This window comes from Schistocerca piceifrons, unplaced genomic scaffold (assembly GCF_021461385.2).
Source record: "Schistocerca piceifrons isolate TAMUIC-IGC-003096 unplaced genomic scaffold, iqSchPice1.1 HiC_scaffold_1396, whole genome shotgun sequence".
Classification (NCBI taxonomy): Eukaryota; Metazoa; Arthropoda; class Insecta; order Orthoptera; family Acrididae; genus Schistocerca; species Schistocerca piceifrons.
In genome coordinates, this window is record NW_025727231.1 from 24,465 (window position 1) to 39,494 (window position 15,030).

At 50.2% G+C, this 15,030-nt stretch overlaps 27 non-coding genes across 27 annotated transcripts; all 27 read right to left on the reverse strand.

The window, feature by feature from the left end:
* Window positions 1–256: 256 nt before the first annotated feature.
* Window positions 257–338, reverse strand: Trnas-cga. Its single transcript has one exon. It is a non-coding gene; the product is annotated as a tRNA-Ser (tRNA).
* Window positions 339–476: 138 nt separating this feature from the next.
* Window positions 477–549, reverse strand: Trnak-uuu. The gene has a single exon. It is a non-coding gene; the product is annotated as a tRNA-Lys (tRNA).
* A 539-nt stretch (window positions 550–1,088) lies between these two features.
* On the reverse strand, window positions 1,089–1,161 carry Trnaf-gaa. The gene has a single exon. It is a non-coding gene; the product is annotated as a tRNA-Phe (tRNA).
* Window positions 1,162–1,760: 599 nt separating this feature from the next.
* Trnas-uga lies at window positions 1,761–1,842 on the reverse strand. Its single transcript has one exon. It is a non-coding gene; the product is annotated as a tRNA-Ser (tRNA).
* A 693-nt stretch (window positions 1,843–2,535) lies between these two features.
* Window positions 2,536–2,617, reverse strand: Trnas-cga. Its single transcript has one exon. It is a non-coding gene; the product is annotated as a tRNA-Ser (tRNA).
* Window positions 2,618–2,755: 138 nt separating this feature from the next.
* Trnak-uuu lies at window positions 2,756–2,828 on the reverse strand. Its single transcript has one exon. It is a non-coding gene; the product is annotated as a tRNA-Lys (tRNA).
* Window positions 2,829–3,367: 539 nt separating this feature from the next.
* Window positions 3,368–3,440, reverse strand: Trnaf-gaa. Its single transcript has one exon. It is a non-coding gene; the product is annotated as a tRNA-Phe (tRNA).
* Window positions 3,441–4,039: 599 nt separating this feature from the next.
* Trnas-uga lies at window positions 4,040–4,121 on the reverse strand. Its single transcript has one exon. It is a non-coding gene; the product is annotated as a tRNA-Ser (tRNA).
* A 693-nt stretch (window positions 4,122–4,814) lies between these two features.
* Window positions 4,815–4,896, reverse strand: Trnas-cga. The gene has a single exon. It is a non-coding gene; the product is annotated as a tRNA-Ser (tRNA).
* A 138-nt stretch (window positions 4,897–5,034) lies between these two features.
* On the reverse strand, window positions 5,035–5,107 carry Trnak-uuu. Its single transcript has one exon. It is a non-coding gene; the product is annotated as a tRNA-Lys (tRNA).
* A 539-nt stretch (window positions 5,108–5,646) lies between these two features.
* Trnaf-gaa lies at window positions 5,647–5,719 on the reverse strand. Its single transcript has one exon. It is a non-coding gene; the product is annotated as a tRNA-Phe (tRNA).
* A 598-nt stretch (window positions 5,720–6,317) lies between these two features.
* Trnas-uga lies at window positions 6,318–6,399 on the reverse strand. Its single transcript has one exon. It is a non-coding gene; the product is annotated as a tRNA-Ser (tRNA).
* Window positions 6,400–7,092: 693 nt separating this feature from the next.
* Trnas-cga lies at window positions 7,093–7,174 on the reverse strand. The gene has a single exon. It is a non-coding gene; the product is annotated as a tRNA-Ser (tRNA).
* Window positions 7,175–7,312: 138 nt separating this feature from the next.
* Window positions 7,313–7,385, reverse strand: Trnak-uuu. The gene has a single exon. It is a non-coding gene; the product is annotated as a tRNA-Lys (tRNA).
* A 522-nt stretch (window positions 7,386–7,907) lies between these two features.
* Window positions 7,908–7,979, reverse strand: Trnaf-gaa. The gene has a single exon. It is a non-coding gene; the product is annotated as a tRNA-Phe (tRNA).
* Window positions 7,980–8,578: 599 nt separating this feature from the next.
* Window positions 8,579–8,660, reverse strand: Trnas-uga. Its single transcript has one exon. It is a non-coding gene; the product is annotated as a tRNA-Ser (tRNA).
* A 700-nt stretch (window positions 8,661–9,360) lies between these two features.
* Window positions 9,361–9,442, reverse strand: Trnas-cga. The gene has a single exon. It is a non-coding gene; the product is annotated as a tRNA-Ser (tRNA).
* Window positions 9,443–9,581: 139 nt separating this feature from the next.
* Trnak-uuu lies at window positions 9,582–9,654 on the reverse strand. The gene has a single exon. It is a non-coding gene; the product is annotated as a tRNA-Lys (tRNA).
* Window positions 9,655–10,200: 546 nt separating this feature from the next.
* Window positions 10,201–10,274, reverse strand: Trnaf-gaa. Its single transcript has one exon. It is a non-coding gene; the product is annotated as a tRNA-Phe (tRNA).
* Window positions 10,275–10,874: 600 nt separating this feature from the next.
* Window positions 10,875–10,956, reverse strand: Trnas-uga. The gene has a single exon. It is a non-coding gene; the product is annotated as a tRNA-Ser (tRNA).
* A 693-nt stretch (window positions 10,957–11,649) lies between these two features.
* Trnas-cga lies at window positions 11,650–11,731 on the reverse strand. The gene has a single exon. It is a non-coding gene; the product is annotated as a tRNA-Ser (tRNA).
* Window positions 11,732–11,869: 138 nt separating this feature from the next.
* Trnak-uuu lies at window positions 11,870–11,942 on the reverse strand. Its single transcript has one exon. It is a non-coding gene; the product is annotated as a tRNA-Lys (tRNA).
* Window positions 11,943–12,482: 540 nt separating this feature from the next.
* Trnaf-gaa lies at window positions 12,483–12,555 on the reverse strand. Its single transcript has one exon. It is a non-coding gene; the product is annotated as a tRNA-Phe (tRNA).
* A 599-nt stretch (window positions 12,556–13,154) lies between these two features.
* Trnas-uga lies at window positions 13,155–13,238 on the reverse strand. The gene has a single exon. It is a non-coding gene; the product is annotated as a tRNA-Ser (tRNA).
* Window positions 13,239–13,933: 695 nt separating this feature from the next.
* On the reverse strand, window positions 13,934–14,016 carry Trnas-cga. The gene has a single exon. It is a non-coding gene; the product is annotated as a tRNA-Ser (tRNA).
* A 138-nt stretch (window positions 14,017–14,154) lies between these two features.
* Window positions 14,155–14,227, reverse strand: Trnak-uuu. The gene has a single exon. It is a non-coding gene; the product is annotated as a tRNA-Lys (tRNA).
* A 541-nt stretch (window positions 14,228–14,768) lies between these two features.
* Trnaf-gaa lies at window positions 14,769–14,841 on the reverse strand. The gene has a single exon. It is a non-coding gene; the product is annotated as a tRNA-Phe (tRNA).
* Between the last annotated feature and the right edge of the window lie 189 nt (window positions 14,842–15,030).

Here is a 15,030-nt window from a genome sequence, read left to right on the forward strand (position 1 = left end):
GAATTGAATGTTCGCTCTGTCCAACACTTTCGAGCACATCTGTGTACTCACGATCTCAGCGACGGCTTTCTGCAGTCCCAGCGTCAGTGCGAGGTGAACCGATGGCCACAGTAAGCAGCGGTCGTCGCGAAACTCAGTAGTCTTAAACGGAAACTTTCGTCTTGTTGAGAATGGCGTCACTGGTTTGCACCCGCATTCGCCCACGCATGTCACATGTGTGCGAAAATTTTTGCTCCTCTCTTTACGCAAAATCGCACGCAGCCGGTAGGATTCGAACCTACGCTCCCAGAGGGAATCTGATTTCGAGTCAGACGCCTTAACCACTCGGCCACGACTGCCGGTAGCGCGGCGTTGTCCCGACACATGCAAATGCTACCGTTTGAAGCACTGTGGTGTCAGAAAACGGCGTAGCTGCATTATTTTCCGTAGCGTTTCCACCGCTACCAGACGAATCGCTACCAAAGTTTTAAAATTTCCGCCCGGACAGGGACTTGAACCCTGGACCCTTAGGTTAAAAGCCTAATGCTCTACCGACTGAGCTATCCGGGCTCGCACGACGCTGTGAAACCTCCCACGATGCACAACTATACATTGACTCATGTCCTTTACTGTTGTGCAATCGTTGCATGGGGCCGTTACTAATAAAACGTCGCCTAAATGCTGTCTGCAAACTTATCGCGCTAAGCTCGTAACACACTATCGAAGACTGCTGGCACACGATGCAACAACAAATTGCACCAGTTGTTACGTCTCATACGTTGGAGCAGAGAATTGACGTGTTTTGTCGACACTCACTGGGCAATTGGAAAATTCGCAAGCATTTCGAATGCAATGTTTCCCACGTTTTCGCTCATTTCACGGTTCCGTTGAAGACGTTCTTCACCACCTGACACAGAAAAAGGAACGCAGTCGGTAGGGCTTTTTTGATTCTTTTGCTTCAAAGGGAGTTAGTTTTCTAGTGAGTTCGTCTTATGGCATGCACTAGACAACCAGAACTGCTACAGCAGAGAGTCATTTTTGTTGTCAGCTGTAGTTGCATTATCACCAACGCAGAGCAATTCCATTGGCGTCGCATCAAAACGAATACCTGCCGAAACCCGGGATCGAACCAGGGACCTTTAGATCTTCAGTCTAACGCTCTCCCAACTGAGCTATTTCGGCTGACATTGAACGTTGCTGTTTGCATGTGTTCGTTCAGCTCTGCCTCGTTGCCAATTTCACAGTCACCTTCGTCTGATAAGACACAGGGACGCTGAAAGGCGAGCAGCCGATGCAGTGAAGTCCCACACACATTTCTTCTGCTTCCATCATCGTAACAAGCAAACATGTCGACTCGACTCGTGTAATATTCACTTCGCTGACTTCACGTGACGCCGCGCTGACGCTAGAAAACCCGTGCTATGTCGATGCCAGGGGCAACTCGTGTGCAGAGAACGAGACACAAGAAGGAGTGAGCCTCTCCACCGTATGAGAGGCAGTATCTAGCAGATACACACGGTAAAACATTCGACTTGCGTTAGCTCGTAAATTGCTACACGTCATCGTCTGCAAGCTAAAAAGGACACATCCGCACTGCCCAGTGAGGCGACACTTGTACTAACACCCGGTGGGCGGCTGTGAGACGAGGAGATGAGCTGCGGCTTCTGGGCGCGACTGTAACGCTGCGCCCTGGATCAAATAACTGGTGACCCATGTGTTTAGTAGTGACGCAACTGCTAGGATGCACCTGAACGTCCATCTTTTGAGAGAGAGAAAATTTTCGCAGTCGGCAGGACTCGAACCTACGCTCCCAGAGGGAATCTGATTTCAAGTCAGACGCCTTAACCACTCGGCCACGACTGCCGGTGGCAGAAGCGACTCCCGACAAGTGAAACCGCCATCTTTAGAAGCAATCTGATGGCAGAAAGCGGCGTGGCCTCACTCTTTCCTGTAGGGTTTCCATTAGCCGTTACGAAAGTGTATTAATTTTCGCCCAGACGGGGACTTGAACCCAGGACCCTTTGGTTGAAAACCTAACGCTCTACCGACTCAGCTATGCGGGCCCACGCACGAGCATTATCGTACAGCTGCGTGGTGAGCGAGTGATTCGCATGTTGTAATTACTGGCTTATGGCTCCAATGGCGACTTCACCGACTTCCCACTGACGCACCGCTGACGCTAGTTTTCTGTCGTCTTAAAACGATGGACATACCTCCAAGCAGCTGCGAGATCTTAAGAAAAGAAACGCTGCACCACTGCCTTCGCCGCACTCGAATGATTCAATTGCGATTCTTAAAAAGAATTGAATGTTCGCTCTGTCCAACACTTTCGAGCACATCTGTGTACTCACGATCTCAGCGACGGCTTTCTGCAGTCCCAGCGTCAGTGCGAGGTGAACCGATGGCCACAGTAAGCAGCGGTCGTCGCGAAACTCAGTAGTCTTAAACGGAAACTTTCGTCTTGTTGAGAATGGCGTCACTGGTTTGCACCCGCATTCGCCCACGCATGTCACATGTGTGCGAAAATTTTTGCTCCTCTCTTTACGCAAAATCGCACGCAGCCGGTAGGATTCGAACCTACGCTCCCAGAGGGAATCTGATTTCGAGTCAGACGCCTTAACCACTCGGCCACGACTGCCGGTAGCGCGGCGTTGTCCCGACACATGCAAATGCTACCGTTTGAAGCACTGTGGTGTCAGAAAACGGCGTAGCTGCATTATTTTCCGTAGCGTTTCCACCGCTACCAGACGAATCGCTACCAAAGTTTTAAAATTTCCGCCCGGACAGGGACTTGAACCCTGGACCCTTAGGTTAAAAGCCTAATGCTCTACCGACTGAGCTATCCGGGCTCGCACGACGCTGTGAAACCTCCCACGATGCACAACTATACATTGACTCATGTCCTTTACTGTTGTGCAATCGTTGCATGGGGCCGTTACTAATAAAACGTCGCCTAAATGCTGTCTGCAAACTTATCGCGCTAAGCTCGTAACACACTATCGAAGACTGCTGGCACACGATGCAACAACAAATTGCACCAGTTGTTACGTCTCATACGTTGGAGCAGAGAATTGACGTGTTTTGTCGACACTCACTGGGCAATTGGAAAATTCGCAAGCATTTCGAATGCAATGTTTCCCACGTTTTCGCTCATTTCACGGTTCCGTTGAAGACGTTCTTCACCACCTGACACAGAAAAAGGAACGCAGTCGGTAGGGCTTTTTTGATTCTTTTGCTTCAAAGGGAGTTAGTTTTCTAGTGAGTTCGTCTTATGGCATGCACTAGACAACCAGAACTGCTACAGCAGAGAGTCATTTTTGTTGTCAGCTGTAGTTGCATTATCACCAACGCAGAGCAATTCCATTGGCGTCGCATCAAAACGAATACCTGCCGAAACCCGGGATCGAACCAGGGACCTTTAGATCTTCAGTCTAACGCTCTCCCAACTGAGCTATTTCGGCTGACATTGAACGTTGCTGTTTGCATGTGTTCGTTCAGCTCTGCCTCGTTGCCAATTTCACAGTCACCTTCGTCTGATAAGACACAGGGACGCTGAAAGGCGAGCAGCCGATGCAGTGAAGTCCCACACACATTTCTTCTGCTTCCATCATCGTAACAAGCAAACATGTCGACTCGACTCGTGTAATATTCACTTCGCTGACTTCACGTGACGCCGCGCTGACGCTAGAAAACCCGTGCTATGTCGATGCCAGGGGCAACTCGTGTGCAGAGAACGAGACACAAGAAGGAGTGAGCCTCTCCACCGTATGAGAGGCAGTATCTAGCAGATACACACGGTAAAACATTCGACTTGCGTTAGCTCGTAAATTGCTACACGTCATCGTCTGCAAGCTAAAAAGGACACATCCGCACTGCCCAGTGAGGCGACACTTGTACTAACACCCGGTGGGCGGCTGTGAGACGAGGAGATGAGCTGCGGCTTCTGGGCGCGACTGTAACGCTGCGCCCTGGATCAAATAACTGGTGACCCATGTGTTTAGTAGTGACGCAACTGCTAGGATGCACCTGAACGTCCATCTTTTGAGAGAGAGAAAATTTTCGCAGTCGGCAGGACTCGAACCTACGCTCCCAGAGGGAATCTGATTTCAAGTCAGACGCCTTAACCACTCGGCCACGACTGCCGGTGGCAGAAGCGACTCCCGACAAGTGAAACCGCCATCTTTAGAAGCAATCTGATGGCAGAAAGCGGCGTGGCCTCACTCTTTCCTGTAGGGTTTCCATTAGCCGTTACGAAAGTGTATTAATTTTCGCCCAGACGGGGACTTGAACCCAGGACCCTTTGGTTGAAAACCTAACGCTCTACCGACTCAGCTATGCGGGCCCACGCACGAGCATTATCGTACAGCTGCGTGGTGAGCGAGTGATTCGCATGTTGTAATTACTGGCTTATGGCTCCAATGGCGACTTCACCGACTTCCCACTGACGCACCGCTGACGCTAGTTTTCTGTCGTCTTAAAACGATGGACATACCTCCAAGCAGCTGCGAGATCTTAAGAAAAGAAACGCTGCACCACTGCCTTCGCCGCACTCGAATGATTCAATTGCGATTCTTAAAAAGAATTGAATGTTCGCTCTGTCCAACACTTTCGAGCACATCTGTGTACTCACGATCTCAGCGACGGCTTTCTGCAGTCCCAGCGTCAGTGCGAGGTGAACCGATGGCCACAGTAAGCAGCGGTCGTCGCGAAACTCAGTAGTCTTAAACGGAAACTTTCGTCTTGTTGAGAATGGCGTCACTGGTTTGCACCCGCATTCGCCCACGCATGTCACATGTGTGCGAAAATTTTTGCTCCTCTCTTTACGCAAAATCGCACGCAGCCGGTAGGATTCGAACCTACGCTCCCAGAGGGAATCTGATTTCGAGTCAGACGCCTTAACCACTCGGCCACGACTGCCGGTAGCGCGGCGTTGTCCCGACACATGCAAATGCTACCGTTTGAAGCACTGTGGTGTCAGAAAACGGCGTAGCTGCATTATTTTCCGTAGCGTTTCCACCGCTACCAGACGAATCGCTACCAAAGTTTTAAAATTTCCGCCCGGACAGGGACTTGAACCCTGGACCCTTAGGTTAAAAGCCTAATGCTCTACCGACTGAGCTATCCGGGCTCGCACGACGCTGTGAAACCTCCCACGATGCACAACTATACATTGACTCATGTCCTTTACTGTTGTGCAATCGTTGCATGGGGCCGTTACTAATAAAACGTCGCCTAAATGCTGTCTGCAAACTTATCGCGCTAAGCTCGTAACACACTATCGAAGACTGCTGGCACACGATGCAACAACAAATTGCACCAGTTGTTACGTCTCATACGTTGGAGCAGAGAATTGACGTGTTTTGTCGACACTCACTGGGCAATTGGAAAATTCGCAAGCATTTCGAATGCAATGTTTCCCACGTTTTCGCTCATTTCACGGTTCCGTTGAAGACGTTCTTCACCACCTGACACAGAAAAAGGAACGCAGTCGGTAGGGCTTTTTTGATTCTTTTGCTTCAAAGGGAGTTAGTTTTCTAGTGAGTTCGTCTTATGGCATGCACTAGACAACCAGAACTGCTACAGCAGAGAGTCATTTTTGTTGTCAGCTGTAGTTGCATTATCACCAACGCAGAGCAATTCCATTGGCGTCGCATCAAAACGAATACCTGCCGAAACCCGGGATCGAACCAGGGACCTTTAGATCTTCAGTCTAACGCTCTCCCAACTGAGCTATTTCGGCTGACATTGAACGTTGCTGTTTGCATGTGTTCGTTCAGCTCTGCCTCGTTGCCAATTTCACAGTCACCTTCGTCTGATAAGACACAGGGACGCTGAAAGGCGAGCAGCCGATGCAGTGAAGTCCCACACACATTCTTCTGCTTCCATCATCGTAACAAGCAAACATGTCGACTCGACTCGTGTAATATTCACTTCGCTGACTTCACGTGACGCCGCGCTGACGCTAGAAAACCCGTGCTATGTCGATGCCAGGGGCAACTCGTGTGCAGAGAACGAGACACAAGAAGGAGTGAGCCTCTCCACCGTATGAGAGGCAGTATCTAGCAGATACACACGGTAAAACATTCGACTTGCGTTAGCTCGTAAATTGCTACACGTCATCGTCTGCAAGCTAAAAAGGACACATCCGCACTGCCCAGTGAGGCGACACTTGTACTAACACCCGGTGGGCGGCTGTGAGACGAGGAGATGAGCTGCGGCTTCTGGGCGCGACTGTAACGCTGCGCCCTGGATCAAATAACTGGTGACCCATGTGTTTAGTAGTGACGCAACTGCTAGGATGCACCTGAACGTCCATCTTTTGAGAGAGAGAAAATTTTCGCAGTCGGCAGGACTCGAACCTACGCTCCCAGAGGGAATCTGATTTCAAGTCAGACGCCTTAACCACTCGGCCACGACTGCCGGTGGCAGAAGCGACTCCCGACAAGTGAAACCGCCATCTTTAGAAGCAATCTGATGGCAGAAAGCGGCGTGGCCTCACTCTTTCCTGTAGGGTTTCCATTAGCCGTTACGAAAGTGTATTAATTTTCGCCCAGACGGGGACTTGAACCCAGGACCCTTTGGTTGAAAACCTAACGCTCTACCGACTCAGCTATGCGGGCCCACGCACGAGCATTATCGTACAGCTGCGTGGTGAGCGAGTGATTCGCATGTTGTAATTACTGGCTTATGGCTCCAATGGCGACTTCACCGACTTCCCACTGACGCACCGCTGACGCTAGTTTTCTGTCGTCTTAAAACGATGGACATACCTCCAAGCAGCTGCGAGATCTTAAGAAAAGAAACGCTGCACCACTGCCTTCGCCGCACTCGAATGATTCAATTGCGATTCTTAAAAAGAATTGAATGTTCGCTCTGTCCAACACTTTCGAGCACATCTGTGTACTCACGATCTCAGCGACGGCTTTCTGCAGTCCCAGCGTCAGTGCGAGGTGAACCGATGGCCACAGTAAGCAGCGGTCGTCGCGAAACTCAGTAGTCTTAAACGGAAACTTTCGTCTTGTTGAGAATGGCGTCACTGGTTTGCACCCGCATTCGCCCACGCATGTCACATGTGTGCGAAAATTTTTGCTCCTCTCTTTACGCAAAATCGCACGCAGCCGGTAGGATTCGAACCTACGCTCCCAGAGGGAATCTGATTTCGAGTCAGACGCCTTAACCACTCGGCCACGACTGCCGGTAGCGCGGCGTTGTCCCGACACATGCAAATGCTACCGTTTGAAGCACTGTGGTGTCAGAAAACGGCGTAGCTGCATTATTTTCCGTAGCGTTTCCACCGCTACCAGACGAATCGCTACCAAAGTTTTAAAATTTCCGCCCGGACAGGGACTTGAACCCTGGACCCTTAGGTTAAAAGCCTAATGCTCTACCGACTGAGCTATCCGGGCTCGCACGACGCTGTGAAACCTCACATTGACTCATGTCCTTTACTGTTGTGCAATCGTTGCATGGGGCCGTTACTAATAAAACGTCGCCTAAATGCTGTCTGCAAACTTATCGCGCTAAGCTCGTAACACACTATCGAAGACTGCTGGCACACGATGCAACAACAAATTGCACCAGTTGTTACGTCTCATACGTTGGAGCAGAGAATTGACGTGTTTTGTCGACACTCACTGGGCAATTGGAAAATTCGCAAGCATTTCGAATGCAATGTTTCCCACGTTTTCGCTCATTTCACGGTTCCGTTGAAGACGTTCTTCACCACCTGACACAGAAAAAGGAACGCAGTCGGTAGGGCTTTTTTGATTCTTTTGCTTCAAAGGGAGTTAGTTTTCTAGTGAGTTCGTCTTATGGCATGCACTAGACAACCAGAACTGCTACAGCAGAGAGTCATTTTTGTTGTCAGCTGTAGTTGCATTATCACCAACGCAGAGCAATTCCATTGGCGTCGCATCAAAACGAATACCTGCCGAAACCGGGATCGAACCAGGGACCTTTAGATCTTCAGTCTAACGCTCTCCCAACTGAGCTATTTCGGCTGACATTGAACGTTGCTGTTTGCATGTGTTCGTTCAGCTCTGCCTCGTTGCCAATTTCACAGTCACCTTCGTCTGATAAGACACAGGGACGCTGAAAGGCGAGCAGCCGATGCAGTGAAGTCCCACACACATTTCTTCTGCTTCCATCATCGTAACAAGCAAACATGTCGACTCGACTCGTGTAATATTCACTTCGCTGACTTCACGTGACGCCGCGCTGACGCTAGAAACCCGTGCTATGTCGATGCCAGGGGCAACTCGTGTGCAGAGAACGAGACACAAGAAGGAGTGAGCTCTCCACCGTATGAGAGGCAGTATCTAGCAGATACACACGGTAAAACATTCGACCTTGCGTTAGCTCGTAAATTGCTACACGTCATCGTCTGCAAGCTAAAAAGGACACATCCGCACTGCCCAGTGAGGCGACACTTGTTACTAACACCCGGTGGGCGGCTGTGAGACGAGGAGATGAGCTGCGGCTTCTGGGCGCGACTGTAACGCTGCGCCCTGGATCAAATAACTGGTGACCCATGTGTTTAGTAGTGACGCAACTGCTAGGATGCACCTGAACGTCCATCTTTTGAGAGAGAGAAAATTTTCGCAGTCGGCAGGACTCGAACCTACGCTCCCAGAGGGAATCTGATTTCAAGTCAGACGCCTTAACCACTCGGCCACGACTGCCGGTGGCAGAAGCGACTCCCGACAAGTGAAACCCGCCATCTTTAGAAGCAATCTGATGGCAGGAAAGCGGCGTGGCCTCACTCTTTCCTGTAGGGTTTCCATTAGCCGTTACGAAAGTGTATTAATTTTCGCCCAGACGGGGACTTGAACCCAGGACCCTTTGGTTGAAAACCTAACGCTTCTACCGACTCAGCTATGCGGGCCCACGCACGAGCATTATCGTACAGCTGCGTGGTGAGCGAGTGATTCGCATGTTGTAATTACTGGCTTATGGCTCCAATGGCGACTTCACCGACTTCCCACTGACGCACCGCTGACGCTAGTTTTCTGTCGTCTTAAAACGATGGACATACCTCCAAGCAGCTGCGAGATCTTAAGAAAAGAAACGCTGCACCACTGCCTTCGCCGCACTCGAATGATTCAATTGCGATTCTTAAAAAGAATTGAATGTTCGCTCTGTCCAACACTTTCGAGCACATCTGTGTACTCACGATCTCAGCGACGGCTTTCTGCAGTCCAGCGTCAGTGCGAGGTGAACCGATGGCCACCAGTAAGCAGCGGTCGTCGCGAAACTCAGTAGTTCTTAAACGGAAACTTTCGTCTTGTTGAGAATGGCGTCACTGGTTTGCACCCGCATCTTTCGCCCACGCATGTCACATGTGTGCGAAAATTTTTGCTCCTCTCTTTACGCAAAATCGCACGCAGCCGGTAGGATTCGAACCTACGCTCCCAGAGGGAATCTGATTTCGAGTCAGACGCCTTAACCACTCGGCCACGACTGCCGGTAGCGCGGCGTTGTCCCGACACATGCAAATGCTACCGTTTGAAAGCACTGTGGTGTCAGAAAACGGCGTAGCTGCATTATTTTCCGTAGCGTTTCCACCGCTACCAGACGAATCGCTACCAAAGTTTTAAAATTTCCGCCCGGACAGGGACTTGAACCCTGGACCCTTAGGTTAAAAGCCTAATGCTCTACCGACTGAGCTATCCGGGCTCGCACGACGCTGTGAAACCTCCCACGATGCACAACTATACATTGACTCATGTCCTTTACTGTTGTGCAATCGTTGCATGGGGCCGTTACTAATAAAACGTCGCCTAAAATGCTGTCTGCAAACTTATCGCGCTAAGCTCGTAACACACTATCGAAGACTGCTGGCACACGAATTGCAACAACAAATTGCACCAGTTGTTACGTCTCATACGTTGGAGCAGAGAATTGACTGTGTTTTGTCGACACTCACTGGGCAATTGGAAAATTCGCAAGCATTTCGAATGCAATGTTTCCCACGTTTTTTCGCTCATTTCACGGTTCCGTTGAAGACGTTCTTCACCACCTGACACAGAAAAAGGAACGCAGTCGGTAGGGCTTTTTTGATTCTTTTGCTTCAAAGGGAGTTAGTTTTTCTAGTGAGTTCGTCTTATGGCATGCACTAGACAACCAGAACTGCTACAGCAGAGAGTCATTTTTGTTGTCAGCTGTAGTTGCATTATCACCAACGCAGAGCAATTCCATTGGCGTCGCATCAAAACGAATACCTGCCGAAACCCGGGATCGAACCAGGGACCCTTTAGATCTTCAGTCTCACGCTCTCCCAACTGAGCTATTTCGGCTGACATTGAACGTTGCTGTTTGCATGTGTTCGTTCAGCTCTGCCTCGTTGCCAATTTCACAGTCACCTTCGTCTGATAAGACACAGGGACGCTGAAAGGCGAGCAGCCGATGCAGTGAAGTCCCACACACATTTCTTCTGCTTCCATCATCGTAACAAGCAAACCATGTCGACTCGACTCGTGTAATATTCACTTCGCTGACTTCACGTGACGCCGCGCTGACGCTAGAAAACCCGTGCTATGTCGATGCCAGGGGCAACTCGTGTGCAGAGAACGAGACACAAGAAGGAGTGAGCCTCTCCACCGTATGAGAGGCAGTATCTAGCAGATACACACGGTAAAACATTCGACTTGCGTTAGCTCGTAAATTGCTACACGTCATCGTCTGCAAGCTAAAAAGGACACATCCGCACTGCCCAGTGAGGCGACACTTGTACTAACACCCGGTGGGCGGCTGTGAGACGAGGAGATGAGCTGCGGCTTCTGGGCGCGACTGTAACGCTGCGCCCTGGATCAAATAACTGGTGACCCATGTGTTTAGTAGTGACGCAACTGCTAGGATGCACCTGAACGTCCATCTTTTGAGAGAGAGAAAATTTTCGCAGTCGGCAGGACTCGAACCTACGCTCCCAGAGGGAATCTGATTTCAAGTCAGACGCCTTAACCACTCGGCCACGACTGCCGGTGGCAGAAGCGACTCCCGACAAGTGAAACCGCCATCTTTAGAAGCAATCTGATGGCAGAAAGCGGCGTGGCCTCACTCTTTCCTGTAGGGTTTCCATTAGCCGTTACGAAAGTGTATTAATTTTCGCCCAGACGGGGACTTGAACCCAGGACCCTTTGGTTGAAAACCTAACGCTCTACCGACTCAGCTATGCGGGCCCACGCACGAGCATTATCGTACAGCTGCGTGGTGAGCGAGTGATTCGCATGTTGTAATTACTGGCTTATGGCTCCAATGGCGACTTCACCGACTTCCCACTGACGCACCGCTGACGCTAGTTTTCTGTCGTCTTAAAACGATGGACATACCTCCAAGCAGCTGCGAGATCTTAAGAAAAGAAACGCTGCACCACTGCCTTCGCCGCACTCGAATGATTCAATTGCGATTCTTAAAAAGAATTGAATGTTCGCTCTGTCCAACACTTTCGAGCACATCTGTGTACTCACGATCTCAGCGACGGCTTTCTGCAGTCCCAGCGTCAGTGCGAGGTGAACCGATGGCCACAGTAAGCAGCGGTCGTCGCGAAACTCAGTAGTCTTAAACGGAAACTTTCGTCTTGTTGAGAATGGCGTCACTGGTTTGCACCCGCATTCGCCCACGCATGTCACATGTGTGCGAAAATTTTTGCTCCTCTCTTTACGCAAAATCGCACGCAGCCGGTAGGATTCGAACCTACGCTCCCAGAGGGAATCTGATTTCGAGTCAGACGCCTTAACCACTCGGCCACGACTGCCGGTAGCGCGGCGTTGTCCCGACACATGCAAATGCTACCGTTTGAAGCACTGTGGTGTCAGAAAACGGCGTAGCTGCATTATTTTCCGTAGCGTTTCCACCGCTACCAGACGAATCGCTACCAAAGTTTTAAAATTTCCGCCCGGACAGGGACTTGAACCCTGGACCCTTAGGTTAAAAGCCTAATGCTCTACCGACTGAGCTATCCGGGCTCGCACGACGCTGTGAAACCTCCCACGATGCACAACTATACATTGACTCATGTCCTTCTACTGTTGTGCAATCGTTGCATGGGGCCGTTACTAATAAAACGTCGCCTAAATGCTGTCTGCAAACTTATCGCGCTAAGCTCGTAACACACTATCGAAGACTGCTGGCACACGATGCAACAACAAATTGCACCAGTTGTTACGTCTCATACGTTGGAGCAGAGAATTGACGTGTTTTGTCGACACTCACTGGGCAATTGGAAAATTCGCAAGCATTTCGAATGCAATGTTTCCCACGTTTTCGCTCATTTCACGGTTCCGTTGAAGACGTTCTTCACCACCTGACACAGAAAAAGGAACGCAGTCGGTAGGGCTTTTTTGATTCTTTTGCTTCAAAGGGAGTTAGTTTTCTAGTGAGTTCGTCTTATGGCATGCACTAGACAACCAGAACTGCTACAGCAGAGAGTCATTTTTGTTGTCAGCTGTAGTTGCATTATCACCAACGCAGAGCAATTCCATTGGCGTCGCATCAACACGAATACCTGCCGAAACCCGGGATCGAACCAGGGACCTTTAGATCTTCAGTCTCACGCTCTCACAACTGAGCTATTTCGGCTGACATTGAACGTTGCTGTTTGCATGTGTTCGTTCAGCTCTGCCTCGTTGCCAATTTCACAGTCACCTTCGTCTGATAAGACACAGGGACGCTGAAAGGCGAGCAGCCGATGCAGTGAAGTCCCACACACATTTCTTCTGCTTCCATCATCGTAACAAGCAAACATGTCGACTCGACTCGTGTAATATTCACTTCGCTGACTTCACGTGACGCCGCGCTGACGCTAGAAAACCCGTGCTATGTCGATGCCAGGGGCAACTCGTGTGCAGAGAACGAGACACAAGAAGGAGTGAGCCTCTCCACCGTATGAGAGCAGTATCTAGCAGATACACACGGTAAAACATTCGACTTGCGTTAGCTCGTAAATTGCTACACGTCATCGTCTGCAAGCTAAAAAGGACACATCCGCACTGCCCAGTGAGGCGACACTTGTACTAACACCCGGTGGGCGGCTGGTGAGACGAGGAGATGAGCTGCGGCTTCTGGGCGCGACTGTAACGCTGCGCCCTGGATCAAATAACTGGTGACCCATGTGTTTAGTAGTGACGCAACTGCTAGGATGCACCTGAACGTCCATCTTTTGAGAGAGAGAAAATTTTCGCAGTCGGCAGGACTCGAACCTTACGCTCCCAGAGGGAATCTGATTTCAAGTCAGACGCCTTAACCACTCGGGCCACGACTGCCGGTGGCAGAAGCGACTCCCGACAAGTGAAACCGCCATCTTTAGAAGCAATCTGATGGCAGAAAGCGGCGTGGCCTCACTCTTTCCTGTAGGGTTTCCATTAGCCGTTACGAAAGTGTATTAATTTTCGCCCAGACGGGGACTTGAACCCAGGACCCTTTGGTTGAAAACCTAACGCTCTACCGACTCAGCTATGCGGGCCCACGCACGAGCATTATCGTACAGCTGCGTGGTGAGCGAGTGATTCGCATGTTGTAATTACTGGCTTATGGCTCCAATGGCGACTTCACCGAGCTTTCCCACTGACGCACCGCTGACGCTAGTTTTCTGTCGTCTTAAAACGATGGACATACCTCCAAGCAGCTGCGAGATCTTAAGAAAAGAAACGCTGCACCACTGCCTTCGCCGCACTCGAATGATTCAATTGCGATTCTTAAAAAGAATTGAATGTTCGCTCTGTCCAACACTTTCGAGCACATCTGTGTACTCACGATCTCAGCGACGGCTTTCTGCAGTCCCAGCGTCAGTGCGAGGTGAACCGATGGCCACAGTAAGCAGCGGTCGTCGCGAAACTCAGTAGTCTTAAACGGAAACTTTCGTCTTGTTGAGAATGGCGTCACTGTTTGCACCCGCATTCGCCCACTGCATGTCACATGTGTGCGAAAATTTTTGCTCCTCTCTTTACGCAAAATCGCACGCAGCCGGTAGGATTCGAACCTACGCTCCCAGAGGGAATCTGATTTCGAGTCAGACGCCTTAACCACTCGGCCACTGACTGCCGGTAGCGCGGCGTTGTCCCGACACATGCAAATGCTACCGTTTGAAGCACTGTGGTGTCAGAAAACGGCGTAGCTGCATTATTTTCCGTAGCGTTTCCACCGCTACCAGACGAATCGCTACCAAAGTTTTAAAATTTCCGCCCGGACAGGGACTTGAACCCTGGACCCTTAGGTTAAAAGCCTAATGCTCTACCGACTGAGCTATCCGGGCTCGCACGACGCTGTGAAACCTCCCACGATGCACAACTATACATTGACTCATGTCCTTTACTGTTGTGCAATCGTTTGCATGGGGCCGTTACTAATAAAACGTCGCCTAATGCTGTCTGCAAACTTATCGCGCTAAGCTCGTAACACACTATCGAAGACTGCTGGCACACGATGCAACAACAAATTGCACCAGTTGTTACGTCTCATACGTTGGAGCAGAGAATTGACGTGTTTTGTCGACAGCTCACTGGGCAATTGGAAAATTCGCAAGCATTTCGAATGCAATGTTTCCCACGTTTTCGCTCATTTCACGGTTCCGTTGAAGACGTTCTTCACCACCTGACACAGAAAAAGGAACGCAGTCGGTAGGGCTTTTTTGATTCTTTTGCTTCAAAGGGAGTTAGTTTTCTAGTGAGTTCGTCTTATGGCATGCACTAGACAACCAGAACTGCTACAGCAGAGAGTCATTTTTGTTGTCAGCTGTAGTTGCATTATCACCAACGCAGAGCAATTCCATTGGCGTCGCATCAAAAACGAATACCTGCCGAAACCCGGGATCGAACCAGGGACCTTTAGATCTTCAGTCTAACGCTCTCCCAACTGAGCTATTTCGGCTGACATTGAACGTTGCTGTTTGCATGTGTTCGTTCAGCTCTGCCTCGTTGCCAATTTCACAGTCACCTTCGTCTGATAAGACACAGGGACGCTGAAAGGCGAGCAGCCGATGCAGTGAAGTCCCACACACATTTCTTCTGCTTCCATCATCGTAACAAGCAAACATGTCGACTCGACTCGTGTAATATT